The following is a 14,268-nucleotide window of genomic DNA, read 5'->3' as shown; positions in this document are numbered from 1 at the left end:
GCACTACCTCTACCTGTCATCTGCTGCTATAGTCATATTTATGTTTATTTCTATTTGCACTACCTCAACCGCTGCTGTGTTTTTTTTGCACAATATTTTGGCACAATACTTTTTTACATCATTTCACTGTATCTTATTTTATTTCACTTACATTCCATTACACATGTTCTTTTCTTTCTTTTTCGGCGCTAAGTGTCCTGTGTTCTTTTGTGTTCTCTTTCTTGTATTTATTGTCTTTTTGCACTGTCTTGTCTATGCTCTGTTTGCACCTAGCTGCCCACTGTGCACTTTCCGTGGCTAAGACAAACTTCTGTCCTAGCTCTGTGGTGTTGTTTTGTGTTGAACTCTTTGTTGTTGTATGTTTATGTAGCACCAGGTCCTGGAGAAACGTTGTTTCATTTCACTACATGTACTGCGTCAGCTATATGTGGTTGAAATGACAATAAAGCTTCTTGAATCTTGAATCTAATGGCACTGCACAAGCTAGTGGCGTCATCTAGCAAGGAATATGAGAGGAAGAGTACATGATCAGAGTGATTAGTGTCATTGAGTTAAAAGCAAGACCAAGAATTGTGATTGCCTATCCTTGTTTTTGAGCATTAATTTCAATGAATTTCAATTTTAACATTGTATGAAGTCAACATATGTGGTTGACTGAGTTTGAGAAGTCATTGAGATGACTTCAAGGTGTTCTTTTCAAATTGCTCTATGTGAAGAGAAACATCTACCGTCTTCAGGATCTGTGTGTTAGTTGAAGTGATCGACTGTCTGAGGAAGTGAAAAGTTAAGACTATACTTTCAGGGATCATTTCTATAGTGATTGACTAGGAGATGTGATTTGAAAGTGATACATCTCCCTAATCACGATGAAGAGCTGTGATGTATTCTTCTGAGGGTGAATCAGATTCAAGCTACTGATTTCTATCACAGGCTTGAGTCATTGATGAACATTCTCTGTTTCTTATGAAACATGGTTGGAAGGGTACATGATCTGAGTGATTAGTGTAATATAGTTGAAAGAGGGGTCTAACTTTTCAATTGTGTGTTTATTTTTTTTATTCAGAAGGTTTATTCTGATAAATTTGTTTGTTTTTCTTTTGAGCTTTATTGTTCTTAAAGGACAAGGTGTTTAATTTATCCTTATGTTGTTTACAATGCTATATTGATTGAGTATGGTTATGGATGACGTTACTCAAAGTAAAAAAAAAAAAAAAAACAAGCTTAAAAGATTTACAAATGATGAACTCATACGATGTTTACGCCATAATCTTAAATAGGCCAAACCCACAAAGCAAAATTCATGGATCTTTGTTTTACCTCAGTGACACTAATCACTCTGATCATGTACTCTTTCTATCATGTTTCATAAAAGTCAGTGACTCAAACACGAGAGACTCATTATCTTAAACCTGAGTGAGGCTCAGAAGGGTACATCACAGCTCTTCCCAATAAGTTACTATAGAAATAATACCTGAAAGTATAGCCCTTATATTTCTTCAGGCAATTAAACACTTCAATGAAAATATATACAAAGAAAAAAACAAAAAAAAAACTATTGGGATACTTCAGGAAAAAATGATTCTATTAGATAATGTATGAACAAACATTTCATCTTCTCAGACAATCGAACACTTCAACTAACACAGATATATAATAGAGAAAATGTCAGAAAAAAGCAAGACTAAAATAATATGTAAAATAATAATACTTTATCTTTTAACAAAAAATAAAACAAAAACACACACAGAAGCACAAAAAAATCATGAGAAGTGAATTTAAACAGTCTGAAAACACTCCCACTCTAGATCATTTCTATAGTGACTGACTAGGAAATGTGATTTTTAAGTGATACGTCTCCCTAATCACGATGAAGAGCTGTGATGTATTCTTCTGCGTGTGAATCAGATTCAAGTTAATGATTTTTATCACAGGCTTGAGTTATTGATGAATGTTCTCTGTTTCTTATGAAGCATGAGAAGAAGAGTACATGATCTGAGTGATTAGTGTCATCCAGTTGAAAGAAAGCTGTAGATTTTCATTTATTTTATAGGTAGAGAGTTTATTCTCCTTTTAAGGAACAAAGCTTTTAATTTAACCTTATGCTTATTAAAAAACTTTATTGATTGAGTATGGCTATGGATGATGTGACTCAAAGTAAAAAAAATATCCTAAAAAAGTATTAAAAAAAACAAGCTTAAAAGAATCATAAATGAAAGCAGAAATTATCTTATCTTTTAAATATGTAAGCTATAAAAATTACATGTTTGAGGTTTTTAAAAAATATACACCATAGATTTATACAGAAACAGACTAATTTGTAAATACAAATTAAAATAATTTAGGCAGAAATATTCATAAGATAATGAGTATCAAAGTTCAAACACTTTCAAAACACAGATATTTGTAGCTGCTGTTAGAAAGTAACAAAATTTACACATCACCTGATAAACTCCTGCTGTATTATTCTCCAAATTATATAATATAAAGCAGAAAAATGAGAAAAACTGCTTCTTTTATTTTTTATTTTTTCAACTTAATGATCTCTCTAATTATTTAAGTTATCTCATTAACTTAAACCTGAGTCATGTTCAGAAGAGTACATCACAGCTCTTCATTGGGATTAGGGAGATGTAACACTTTCAAATCACATTTTCTCACCAGTTTCTATAGAAATGATCCCTGAAAATACGGTCTCCATTTCCTCAGGCAACCAAGCACCTCAACTAACATACTACATATAATAGAGAAAATGTCAACAGTAAAATAAAGAATTTCACTTTCATTTTAAATGACTTCAAGGTGTTCTTTTCAAAGTGCTCTATGTGAAGAGAAACATCTCCTGTCTTCAGGAAAACCACTGTAGAAAAGCACACACCATCTATATGCAGCAGCAATGACTTCATGAACTTTTTCAATAAAAAAATTGACACTATCAGGTAAAATATCCAGGATATTAAATTAAAACCAAATTATTTGATAGATAACTCATATAAATATTTCTCATCAGAGCTTCGAATGCTTTACTCCACTTCAAGAGCCTGATCTAATTTCACTAATTTCCTCTTCAAAACGTTCAACCTGCATACTAGATCCTTTACCCACGTCTTTCCTTAAACAGATATTACCATTAATTAATCATTAATCAAGGGAAGAATTAATCATTCTAAAAATCATTAATTCTTCCCTAAGCACTGGCTATGTGCCTAAATCTTTTAAGCTAGCAATTATCAAACCACTGATTAAAAAACTTGACCTCGACCCCTGTCAGCTGTCTAACTATAGACCGATATCAAACCTGCCCTTTATCTCCAAGATCCTAGAAAAGGCAGTAGCACAGCAGTTATGTTCATACCTGCATAGAAATAACATTTATGAAATGTATCAGTCAGGATTTAGGCCTCATCATAGCACAGAGACAGCACTGGTTAAAGTGGTAAATGACCTGTTACTGGCTTCTGATCAGGGTTGTGTCTCCATACTGGTGCTACTTGATCTTAGTGCAGCTTTTGACACCATTGACCACACTATTCTCCTTGATAGGCTAGAACATGTTGTTGGTGTTAAAGAACAGCCCTCTCCTGGCTCAGGTCTTATTTGACTGACCATTATCAGTTTGTAGATCTAGATCAGGGGTGTCCAATCTTATCCGCAAAGGGCCGGCGTGGGTGCTGGTTTTTACTCCAACCAAGCAGAAGCCACACCTGAGTCCACTGAAAGCCAAGATCAGTTGATTAGCCAGTTGGAATCAGGTGTAGCTTCTGCTTGGTTGGAATGAAAGCCTGCACCCACACCGGCCCTTTGCGGATAAGATTGGACACCCCTGATCTAGATGGTGACATCTCTATGCATACCACGATTATGTTCGGTGTTCCACCCAGGAGACAGCTGTGGACAGAGCCACTTGGGGATTTTCACACCGTCACAGATCTGCCATTACATCTGTCACCTTGTGACAGCAAGGAACTAGTGTCTATAATGACCTCAGAAACTACAGACCTAATAGTTCCTCATGGGCCATTGATTGCTGTTGTAGAAAGGACATTAATCAGTTACAGTTACATTATTTACTGTTTAGGGTGTCCCAAATGAGGATGGGTTCCCTTCTGAGCCTGGTTCGTCTCAAGGTTTCTTTCTCATATCTTCCCATGGAGTTTTTCCTTGCCAACGTCGCCACAGGCTTGCTCATTAGGGATAAAATAGTTTCATAATTTAATTTAATGATTTATTTTTATTTCCAGTTTGTTTGTTTATTTATTCCTTTCTCTGTTTATCTTCCTTTGTAAAGCTGCTTTGAGACAACATCCATTGTAAAAGGCACTATACAAATAAAATGAACTGAATTTAATAAAGAAAACATCAGAAAAAAAAAAACACACTAAAATAATTTACATAAAAACTAAAACCACCTCCAACTCAAAACAACCACGTATACTGACTGCACATGATCAATAAACTTAGGCTCAAAACATAAACAAGGCAACTAAAGCTTTTAGTTTTTCTTTTAACTGGATTATACTAATCACTCAGATCATGTACTCTTTCTCTTATGCTTCATAAGAAACAGAGAACATTCATCAATGACTCAAGCCTATGAAACCATTAGCTTGAATCTGTGTGTTAGTTGAAGTGATCGACTGTCTGAGGAAGTGAAAAGTTAAGACTATACTTTCAGGGATCATTTCTATAGTGACTGATGAGAAAATGTGATTTGAAAGTGTTACATCTCCCTAATCCCAATGAAGAGCTGTGATGGACTCTTCTGAACATGACTCAGGTTTAAGTTAATGAGTCTCTCGTGTTTGTGTCATTGATTTTTATAGAACATGAGAGGAAGAGTACATGATTAGAGAGATCATTAAGTTGAAAAAATAAAATATTTATGAAGCAGTGTTTCTCGGGTTTTCTGCTTTATATATGGAGAATAACACAGCAGGAGTTTATGAGGTGATGTGTAAATTTTGTTTCCCTTTAACAGCAGCTAAAAATATCCATGTTTTGAAAGTATCTTCGACACTCATCTTCTTATGAATCTTTACTTCTGCTTAAATTACTGTGACTGATTTCTATAGAGCACACAATAAAATGCATTAATTCATGCATAAATTCATGCATTAGTATTTACAAATTAGTCTGTTTCCGTATATATTTATAGTTTTTTTTAATCCAAAATGTCATTTTATTGTTATTTTTACAGTGTTCAAATTCACCTTTAATGAGTTTTTTGTGCCTCTGTGTGTTTTGTTTGTTGTTAAAAGATAAAGTATTTTCTGCTTTCATTTTAAATGACTTCAAGGTGTTCTTTTCAAAGTGCTCTATGTGAAGAGAAACATCTACCGTCTTCAGGATCTGTGTGTTAGTTGAAGTGATCGACTGTCTGAGGAAGTGAAAAGTTAAGACTATACTTTCAGGGATCATTTCTATAGTGACTGACTAGGAAATGTGATTTGAAAGCGATACGTCTCTCTAATCACAATGAAGAGCTGTGATGTATTCTTCTGAGTGTGAATCAGATTCAAGTTAATGATTTTTATCACAGGCTTGAGTTATTGATGAAGGTTCTCTGTTTCTTATGAATCATGAGAAGAAGAGTACATGATCTGAGTGATTAGTGTCATCCAGTTGAAAGAAAGCTATAGACTTTCATTTATTTTATATGTAGAGAGTTTGTTCTGCTTTTAAGGAACAAAGCTTTTAATTTAACCTTATGCTTATTAAAAAACTTTATTGAGTATGGCTATGGATGATGTGACTCAAAGTAAAAAAAAATATCCTAAAAAAGTATTAAAAAAAACAAGCTTAAAAGAATCATAAATGAAAGCAGAAATTATCTTATCTTTTAAATATGTAAGCTATAAAAATTACATGTTTGAGGTTTTTTAAAAAATATACACCATAGATTTATACAGAAACAGACTAATTTGTAAATACAAATTAAAAGAATTTAGGCAGAAATATTCATAAGATAATGAGCATCAAAGTTCAAACACTTTCAAAACACAGATATTTGTAGCTGCTGTTAGAAAGTAACAAAATTTACACATCACCTGATAAACTCCTGCTGTATTATTCTCCAAATTATATAATATAAAGCAGAAAAATGAGAAAAAATTGCTTCTTTTATTTTTTATTTTTTCAACTTAATGATCTCTCTAATTATTTAAGTTATCTTATTAACTTAAACCTGAGTCATGTTCAGAAGAGTACATCACAGCTGTTCATTGTGATTAGGGAGACATATAGCTTTCAAATCACATTTCTTAGTCAGTCACTATAGAAATGATTCCTGAAAGTATAGTCTTAACTTTTCACTTCCTCAGACAGTCAATCACTTCAACTAACACACAGATCCTGAAGACGGTAGATGTTTCTCTTCACATAGAGCGCTTTGAAAAGAACACCTTGAAGTCATTTAAAATAAAAACAAAAATTATTTTATCTTTTAAATATGTAAGCTATAAAATTACATGTTTGAGGTTTTTAAAAAAATATACACCATAGATTCATACAGAAACAGACTAATTTGTAAATACAAATTAAAATACTTTAGGCAGAAATAGAGATTCATAAGATAATGAGTATCAAAGTTCAAACACTTTCAAAACATGGATATTTTTATCTGCTGTTAGAAAGTAACAAAAATGACACATACACTGGAAAAAATATCAGGAAAAAAAAATCTAAACTAAAAAATTATCCTAAAAAGCACAAAAAAAAGAACCTAAAAATAGGCACGAGCTCAAAAGAATCACAAATGAAACTAGAGCAGGGGCGTCATTATGGGGGATGCAGAGGTTGCTAGGCATATTGGCCAACTTTGGTCGATAACTTTTAATTTTATTTAAAAAAATTTTTTTTACATACAAGAACATGTTAAATAATAATATTGTTAACCGCACAAAAAATAATGCACTGTGACTGTGTATGTGCGTGTGTAAATTCACTCATAAGTATTTAATATTTTGTCTGTTTCTGTATAAATTCATGGTACTTTTTGTAAAAAATAAAACAAATCAAAAAACCAAAAATGTAATTTTATAGTTCACATATTTAGAAGAGAAGTTGTATTTTCAGAGTGTTTAAATTCACTTACTGCGATGCTCCTAATCTTATGACTTTTTCTGTGCTTCTGTGTATTTTGTTGTTTTTTGGTTTTTTATTAAAAGATAAAGTATTTTCTGCTTTCATTTTAAATGACTACAAGGTGTTCTTTTCAAAGTGCTCTATGTGAAGAGAAACATCTACCGTCTTCAGGATCTGTGTGTTAGTTGAAGTGATCGACTGTCTGAGGAAGTGAAAAGTTAAGACTATATTTTCAGTGATCTTTTCCAGAGTGACTGACTAGAAAATGTGATTTTTAAGTGATACGTTTTTCTAATCACGATGAAGAGCTGTGATGTATTCTTCTGAGTGTGAATCAGATTCAAGTTAATGATTTTTGTCACAGCCTTGAGTTGTTGATGAATGTTGTCTGTTTCTTATGAAGCAGGAGAGGAAGAGTACATGATCAGAGTGATTAGTAAAATTGAGTTAAAAAAGAGTTTTTACTGTTGAATTATGTTTTTTTTCTTTGATGTAAAAGATGTTTTTGTTCAGATAGTTTTGCTTGTGATTCTTTTGAGCTTTTGCTTCTTTTAGCTTCTATTTATACGTTCTTAAAAACCAAAACTTCTAATTTAACCTGATTTCAATTACAAAGCTATGTTGATCTATATGCAATGGCTAGATAGTATGGCTAGAGGCAATTTTCAATATTACAAAGAAAGAAATAAATAGCTAATTTTTTTACATTTTTCATCTCCCCAAAACTATTAATGTTTATTTGTAGTCTGATGGCCTTAAAAACTATTAAAAATCTGTAAAATGCTGCATTTTTAAATAGTTATTTCATGTATGAATTGTTGTCCTCAACACCCAGGACTGAACTGTTCTACACTCTCTCTCACACACACACACACACACACACACTCTCTCACTCAGGACTGAACTGTATATCAACTCTCTGTCTTTCTCACACACAGATACACACACTCTCTCTCTTGACTGTGTGGACATGCACACACAATTTATATTGTTTGTTACTTATTGCACTACCTCTACCTGTCATCTGCTGCTATAGTCATATTTATGTTTATTTCTATTTGCACTACCTCAACCACTGCTGTGTTTTTTTGCACAATATTTTTGCACAATACTTTTTTACATCATTTCACTGTATCTTATTTTATTTCACTTACATTCCATTACACATGTTCTTTTCTTTCTTTTTCGGCGCTAAGTGTCCTGTGTTCTTTTGTGTTCTCTTTCTTGTATTTATTGTCTTTTTGCACTGTCTTGTCTATGCTCTGTTTGCACCTAGCTGCACACTGTGCACTTTCCGTGGCTAAGACAAACTTCTGTCCTAGCTCTGTGGTGTTGTTTTGTGTTGAACTCTTTGTTGTTGTATGTTTATGTAGCACCAAGTCCTGGAGAAACGTTGTTTCATTTCACTACATGTACTGCGTCAGCTATATGTGGTTGAAATGACAATAAAGCTTCTTGAATCTTGAATCTAATGGCACTGCACAAGCTAGCGGCGTCATCTAGCAAGGAATATGAGAGGAAGAGTACATGATCAGAGTGATTAGTGTCATTGAGTTAAAAGCAAGACCAAGAATTGTGATTGCCTATCCTTGTTTTTGAGCATTAATTTCAATGAATTTCAATTTTAACATTGTATGAAGTCAACATATGTGGTTGACTGAGTTTGAGAAGTCATTGAGATGACTTCAAGGTGTTCTTTTCAAATTGCTCTATGTGAAGAGAAACATCTACCGTCTTCAGGATCTGTGTGTTACTTGAAGTGATCGACTGTCTGAGGAAGTGAAAAGTTAAGACTATACTTTCAGGGATCATTTCTATAGTGATTGACTAGGAGATGTGATTTGAAAGTGATACGGTTCCCTGATCATGATGAAGAACTGTGATGTATTCTTCTGAGTGTGAATCAGATTCAAGCTAATGGTTTCCCAGGCTTGAGTCATTGATGAACATTCTCTGTTTCTTATGAAGCAGGGTTAGAAGGGTACATGATCTGAGTGATTAGTGTAATACAGTTGAAAGAGGGGTCTAACTTTTCAATTGTGTGTTTATTTTTTTTATTCAGAAAGTTTATTCTGATAAATTTGTTTGTTTTTCTTTTGAGCTTTATTGTTCTTAAAGGACAAGGTGTTTAATTTATCCTTATGTTGTTTACAATGCTATATTGATTGAGTATGGCTATGGATGACGTTACTCAAAGTAAAAAAAAAAAAAAAAACCAAGCTTAAAAGATTTACAAATGAAGAACTCCTACGATGTTTACGCCATAATCTTAAATAGGCCAAACCCACAAAGCAAAATTCATGGATCTTTGTTTTACCTCAGTGACACTAATCACTCTGATCATGTACTCTTTCTATCATGTTTCATAAAAGTCAGTGACTCAAACACGAGAGACTCATTATCTTAAACCTGAGTGAGGCTCAGAAGGGTACATCACAGCTCTTCCCAATAAGTTACTATAGAAATAATACCTGAAAGTATAGCCCTTATATTTCTTCAGGCAATTAAACACTTCAATGAAAATATATACAAAGAAAAAAACAAAAAAAAAAACTATTGGGATACTTCAGGAAAAAATGATTCTATTAGATAATGTATGAACAAACATTTCATCTTCTCAGACAATCGAACACTTCAACTAACACAGATATATAATAGAGAAAATGTCAGAAAAAAGCAAGACTAAAATAATATGTAAAATAATAATACTTTATCTTTTAACAAAAAATAAAACAAAAACACACACACAGAAGCACAAAAAAATCATGAGAAGTGAATTTAAACAGTCTGAAAACACTCCCACTCTAGATCATTTCTATAGTGACTGACTAGGAAACGTGATTTGAAAGTGATACGTCTCCCTGATCACGATGAAGAGCTGTGATGTATTCTTCTGAGCGTGAACTAATGATTTCTATTACAGGCTTGAGTCATTGATGAACGTTCTCTGTTTCTTATGAAGTACGAGAGGAAGAGTACATGGTCAGAGTGATTAGTAAAATTGAATCAAAAAAGAGATTTTGCTTTTGAATTATGTGTTTTTATTTTTAGATGTAACGTTTTTGTTCAGATAGTTTTGCTTGTGATTCTTTTGAGCTTTTGCCTCTTTTAGATTCTGTTTACACATTCTTAAAAAACAAAGCTTCTAATTTAACATATCAATTACAAAGCTATATTGACTGAGTATGGCTAGATGCAATATTCAATATTACAAAGAAAGAAATCAATAGCTAATTTTTTACATTTTTCATCTCCTCAAAACTATGAATGTTTATTTGTAGTCTGATGGCCTTAAAAACTATTAAAAATCTGCAAAATGCTGCATTTTTAAATAGTTATTTCATGTATGAATTGGTTTCTAATGGCACTGCACGAGCTAGTGGCATCATCTAGCAAGGAATATGAGAGGAAGAGTACATGATCAGAGTGATTAGTGTCATTGAGTTAAAAGTAAGACCAACAATTGTGATTGCTTATCCTTGTTTTTAAGAATTAATTTCAATGAATTTCAATTTGAACATTGTATGAAGTCAACATACTGTATGTGGTTGATTGAGTTTGAGATTATTCTATGTGGTTTTCTGTGTACTTAAGGGACAAAGTACTTTATTCTGAGTTCATCTTATTGTGGGTTCTATAGAAATCTGTCACAGTAATTTTTTAGATTATTAGCTGCTGTTAAAAATGAACAAAAACTTTTAACTTTTCTAAATTTCTAACACTAAAATCAAAACTACCGTCCAAAATATAAACAATCAGCTTAAATTTTCAGTCTTTCTTTCAACTCACATTACTCAGATCAGGTACTCTTCTTCTTCTTCTCTTGCTTCCTAAGAAACAGAGAAAGATCATCAATGACCCAAGCCTGTGACAGAAATCATTAGCCTGAATCTGATTCACGCTCAGAGAAATACATCAGAGCTCTCCATCATGATTAGGAAGATGCATCCCTTTCAAATCACATTTCCTAGTCAGTCACTATAGAAATGATTTCTGAAAGTATAGTCTTAACTTTTCACTTCCTCAGACAGTCGATCACTTCAACTAACACACAGATCCTGAAGACGGTAGATGTTTCTCTTCACATAGAGCACTTTGAAAAGAACACCTTGAAGTCATTTAAAATGAAAGTGAAATTCTTTATTTTAGTGTTGACATTTTCTCTATTATATGTAGTATGTTAGTTGAGGTGCTTGGCTGCCTGAGGAAATGGAGACCGTATTTTCAGGTATCTTTTCTATAGTACCTGATGAGAAAATGTGATTTGAAAGTGTTACATCTCCCTAATCCCAATGAAGAGCTGTGATAGACTCTTCTGAACATGACTCAGGTTTAAGTTAATGAGTCTCTCGTGTTTGTGTCATTGATTTTTATAGAACATGAGAGGAAGAGTACATGATTAGAGAGATCATTAAGTTGAAAAAATAAAATATTTATGAAGCAGTGTTTCTCGGGTTTTCTGCTTTATATATGGAGAATAACACAGCAGGAGTTTATGAGGTGATGTGTAAATTTTGTTTCCTTTTAACAGCAGCTAAAAATATCCATGTTTTGAAAGTATCTTCGACACTCATCTTCTTATGAATCTTTACTTCTGCTTAAATTACTGTGACTGATTTCTATAGAGCACACAATAAAATGGGAACTTGTGTATGTACGTGTGTAAATTCATGCATTAGTATTTACAAATTAGTCTGTTTCCGTATATATTTATAGTTTTTTTTTAATCCAAAATGTCATTTTATAGTTATTTTTACAGTGTTCAAATTCACCTTTAATGAGTTTTTTGTGCCTCTGTGTGTTTTGTTTGTTGTTAAAAGATAAAGTATTTTCTGCTTTCATTTTAAATGACTTCAAGGTGTTCTTTTCAAAGTGCTCTATGTGAAGAGAAACATCTACCGTCTTCAGGATCTGTGTGTTAGTTGAAGTGATCGACTGTCTGAGGAAGTGAAAAGTTAAGACTATACTTTCAGGGATCATTTCTATAGTGATTGACTAGGAAATATGATTTGAAAGTGATACGTCTCTCTAATCACGATGAAGAGCTGTGATGTATTCTTCTGTGTGTGAATCAGATTCAAGTTAATGATTTTTATCACAGGCTTGAGTCATTGATGAACATTCTCTGTTTCTTATGAAGCATGAGAAGAAGAGTACATGATCTGAGTGATTAGTGTCATCCAGTTGAAAGAAATCTGTAGATTTTCATTTATTTTATATGTAGAGAGTTTGTTCTCCTTTTAAGGAACAAAGCTTTTAATTTAACCTTATGCTTATTAAAAAACTTTATTGATTGAGTATGGCTATGGATGATGTGACTCAAAGTAAAAAAAATATCCTAAAAAAGTATTAACAAAAACAAGCTTAAAAGAATCATAAATGAAAGCAGAAATTATCTTATCTTTTAAATATGTAAGCTATAAAAATTACATGTTTGAGGTTTTTAAAAAATATACACCATAGATTTATACAGAAACAGACTAATTTGTAAATACAAATTAAAATAATTTAGGCAGAAATATTCATAAGATAATGAGTATCAAAGTTCAAACACTTTCAAAACACATATTTGTAGCTGCTGTTAGAAAGTAACAAAATTTACACATCACCTGATAAACTCCTGCTGTATCATTCTCCAAATTATATAATATAGAGCAGAAAAATGAGAAAAACTGCTACTTTTTTCTTTTCAACTTAATAATCACTTTAATCATGTACTCTTCCTCTCATGTTCCATAAAAATCAATGACACAAACACGAGAGACTCATTAACTTAAACCTGAGTCATGTTCAGAAGAGTCCATCACAGCTTGGTCTAATCAGTTACAATAGAAATGATCCCTGAAAGTACACTTTTTACATTTCTTGAGGCAATCAAGCACTTCAACTAACAAACAGATAACTGTTTTTAACTTCATATTTTCAGAAATCATGTTTTTTTTATTATTATTGTGCCTTCTAACTAAGATCAATCACACTGGAGTTGGGATCTTTTGATTAAGTAATAATAACTCCAAATAATACAGGCAACTCACAAAATTAAAGTCCATTAAAAATATGATTTTTTTGTTTTTGAGGAAAAACAGATAACTCCAGCAGTCGTTTTTAGCAAAAACAGATAACTCCACATTTCATCTTTCAGAGTTAAACAAAACCAAGTAATTGCTTTGTAATTGCATTTAAGTGCAATATTTAACATTGTTTAACTTAAAACAAGTAGTTTAGGTAAAGAGCAGAAAAAAATAGACCATTAATAAGCAATATTAAACATTCTAGATGACAGAAATCAGCAATCCAGAGTTTATAACAAGACAATGTACACAATTGGCATGATATCTGTGTTTGACAACACAGTGGCATCTTGTTCTGTTTTCTCAGTGGTTGAATAAAACAATCGGTTCATCTTTGTAATCTCCTCAGCTGACCATGTGGACACCTGACAAACTTTGTTGTTGTGATTACACACAATACAGGGAGCTTTTCCCTCACCGCTGTAACATGCTGCTTTAGCTATGTTCAGTGAAAAAGTTCCAGCTGTTATTTTTCTTTTATGCCATGAAGAAGATATCAGAGGTTCATCAAGTCCATCAGAATGATCCATACTCAATCACTTAGTCTGGTTCGATGAAACTCCTCTCAGCAGAATACTGCACGCTGATTCGCTAAAATGAATATGTATCAGTTTCTGGTCACAAACAAGGGTGGTGAACTCCTGATGCCCTGAGAGTGGACAATAGCGGCTTTTTTGACAAAACGTGTTCAGGGTTCAGATCGCGCTATATGGGGAAAATAACTAACACCAGTCAGTTAATTCTTTTGTAAATATTGTGTTTCTGGGGTTTTACATATATAGAAAAAAACTTCAGAAAAAATTCAATTTTAAAATAATTTAAATAAAAAATGTTTAATCTTCAAAAAAAAAAAGTCCATAAAAAAGTCCAGAATTATAACTTCTTATCTTATATAGAAATAAACATACAAAAGTTAGAATTATCTTTTAGTCTAGATAATCACTCTGATCATGTACTCTTCCTCTCATGCTTCATAAGAAACAGAGAACGTTCATCAATGACTCAAGCCTGTGACAGAAATCGTGTACATCCTTTATTATTATTTTACAATAATCTATATTACCCTTTCACCTCTTATTTCATTTCTTGTTTATACTGCCACTATGTATTATTCTGC

At 32.5% G+C, this 14,268-nt stretch overlaps 8 non-coding genes and 3 pseudogenes across 8 annotated transcripts; 9 read left to right on the top strand and 2 right to left on the bottom strand.

Annotated features, from left to right (window-relative positions):
* Positions 1 to 786: 786 nt before the first annotated feature.
* Positions 787 to 1,000, top strand: LOC131357039 (small nucleolar RNA U3). The gene has a single exon (XR_009205230.1). It is a non-coding gene; the product is annotated as a small nucleolar RNA U3 (small nucleolar RNA).
* A 784-nt stretch (positions 1,001 to 1,784) lies between these two features.
* On the top strand, positions 1,785 to 2,001 carry LOC131356917 (small nucleolar RNA U3). Its single transcript, XR_009205161.1, has one exon. It is a non-coding gene; the product is annotated as a small nucleolar RNA U3 (small nucleolar RNA).
* Positions 2,002 to 4,656: 2,655 nt separating this feature from the next.
* LOC131356943 (small nucleolar RNA U3) lies at positions 4,657 to 4,853 on the top strand (annotated as a pseudogene).
* Positions 4,854 to 5,392: 539 nt separating this feature from the next.
* LOC131356885 (small nucleolar RNA U3) lies at positions 5,393 to 5,606 on the top strand. The gene has a single exon (XR_009205130.1). It is a non-coding gene; the product is annotated as a small nucleolar RNA U3 (small nucleolar RNA).
* Positions 5,607 to 6,204: 598 nt separating this feature from the next.
* Positions 6,205 to 6,299, bottom strand: LOC131356969 (small nucleolar RNA U3; annotated as a pseudogene).
* A 1,001-nt stretch (positions 6,300 to 7,300) lies between these two features.
* On the top strand, positions 7,301 to 7,514 carry LOC131356925 (small nucleolar RNA U3). The gene has a single exon (XR_009205169.1). It is a non-coding gene; the product is annotated as a small nucleolar RNA U3 (small nucleolar RNA).
* A 1,355-nt stretch (positions 7,515 to 8,869) lies between these two features.
* LOC131356879 (small nucleolar RNA U3) lies at positions 8,870 to 9,079 on the top strand. Its single transcript, XR_009205124.1, has one exon. It is a non-coding gene; the product is annotated as a small nucleolar RNA U3 (small nucleolar RNA).
* Positions 9,080 to 9,867: 788 nt separating this feature from the next.
* LOC131356931 (small nucleolar RNA U3) lies at positions 9,868 to 10,073 on the top strand. The gene has a single exon (XR_009205175.1). It is a non-coding gene; the product is annotated as a small nucleolar RNA U3 (small nucleolar RNA).
* A 796-nt stretch (positions 10,074 to 10,869) lies between these two features.
* LOC131356915 (small nucleolar RNA U3) lies at positions 10,870 to 11,089 on the bottom strand. The gene has a single exon (XR_009205159.1). It is a non-coding gene; the product is annotated as a small nucleolar RNA U3 (small nucleolar RNA).
* Positions 11,090 to 11,292: 203 nt separating this feature from the next.
* Positions 11,293 to 11,489, top strand: LOC131356954 (small nucleolar RNA U3; annotated as a pseudogene).
* A 548-nt stretch (positions 11,490 to 12,037) lies between these two features.
* LOC131357038 (small nucleolar RNA U3) lies at positions 12,038 to 12,251 on the top strand. The gene has a single exon (XR_009205229.1). It is a non-coding gene; the product is annotated as a small nucleolar RNA U3 (small nucleolar RNA).
* Positions 12,252 to 14,268: the final 2,017 nt, after the last annotated feature.

This window comes from Hemibagrus wyckioides, linkage group LG07 (assembly GCF_019097595.1).
Source record: "Hemibagrus wyckioides isolate EC202008001 linkage group LG07, SWU_Hwy_1.0, whole genome shotgun sequence".
Taxonomy (NCBI): domain Eukaryota; kingdom Metazoa; phylum Chordata; class Actinopteri; order Siluriformes; family Bagridae; genus Hemibagrus; species Hemibagrus wyckioides.
Note: the sequence above shows the minus strand (reverse complement) of the source record. Positions and strands in the feature narration are given on the sequence as shown.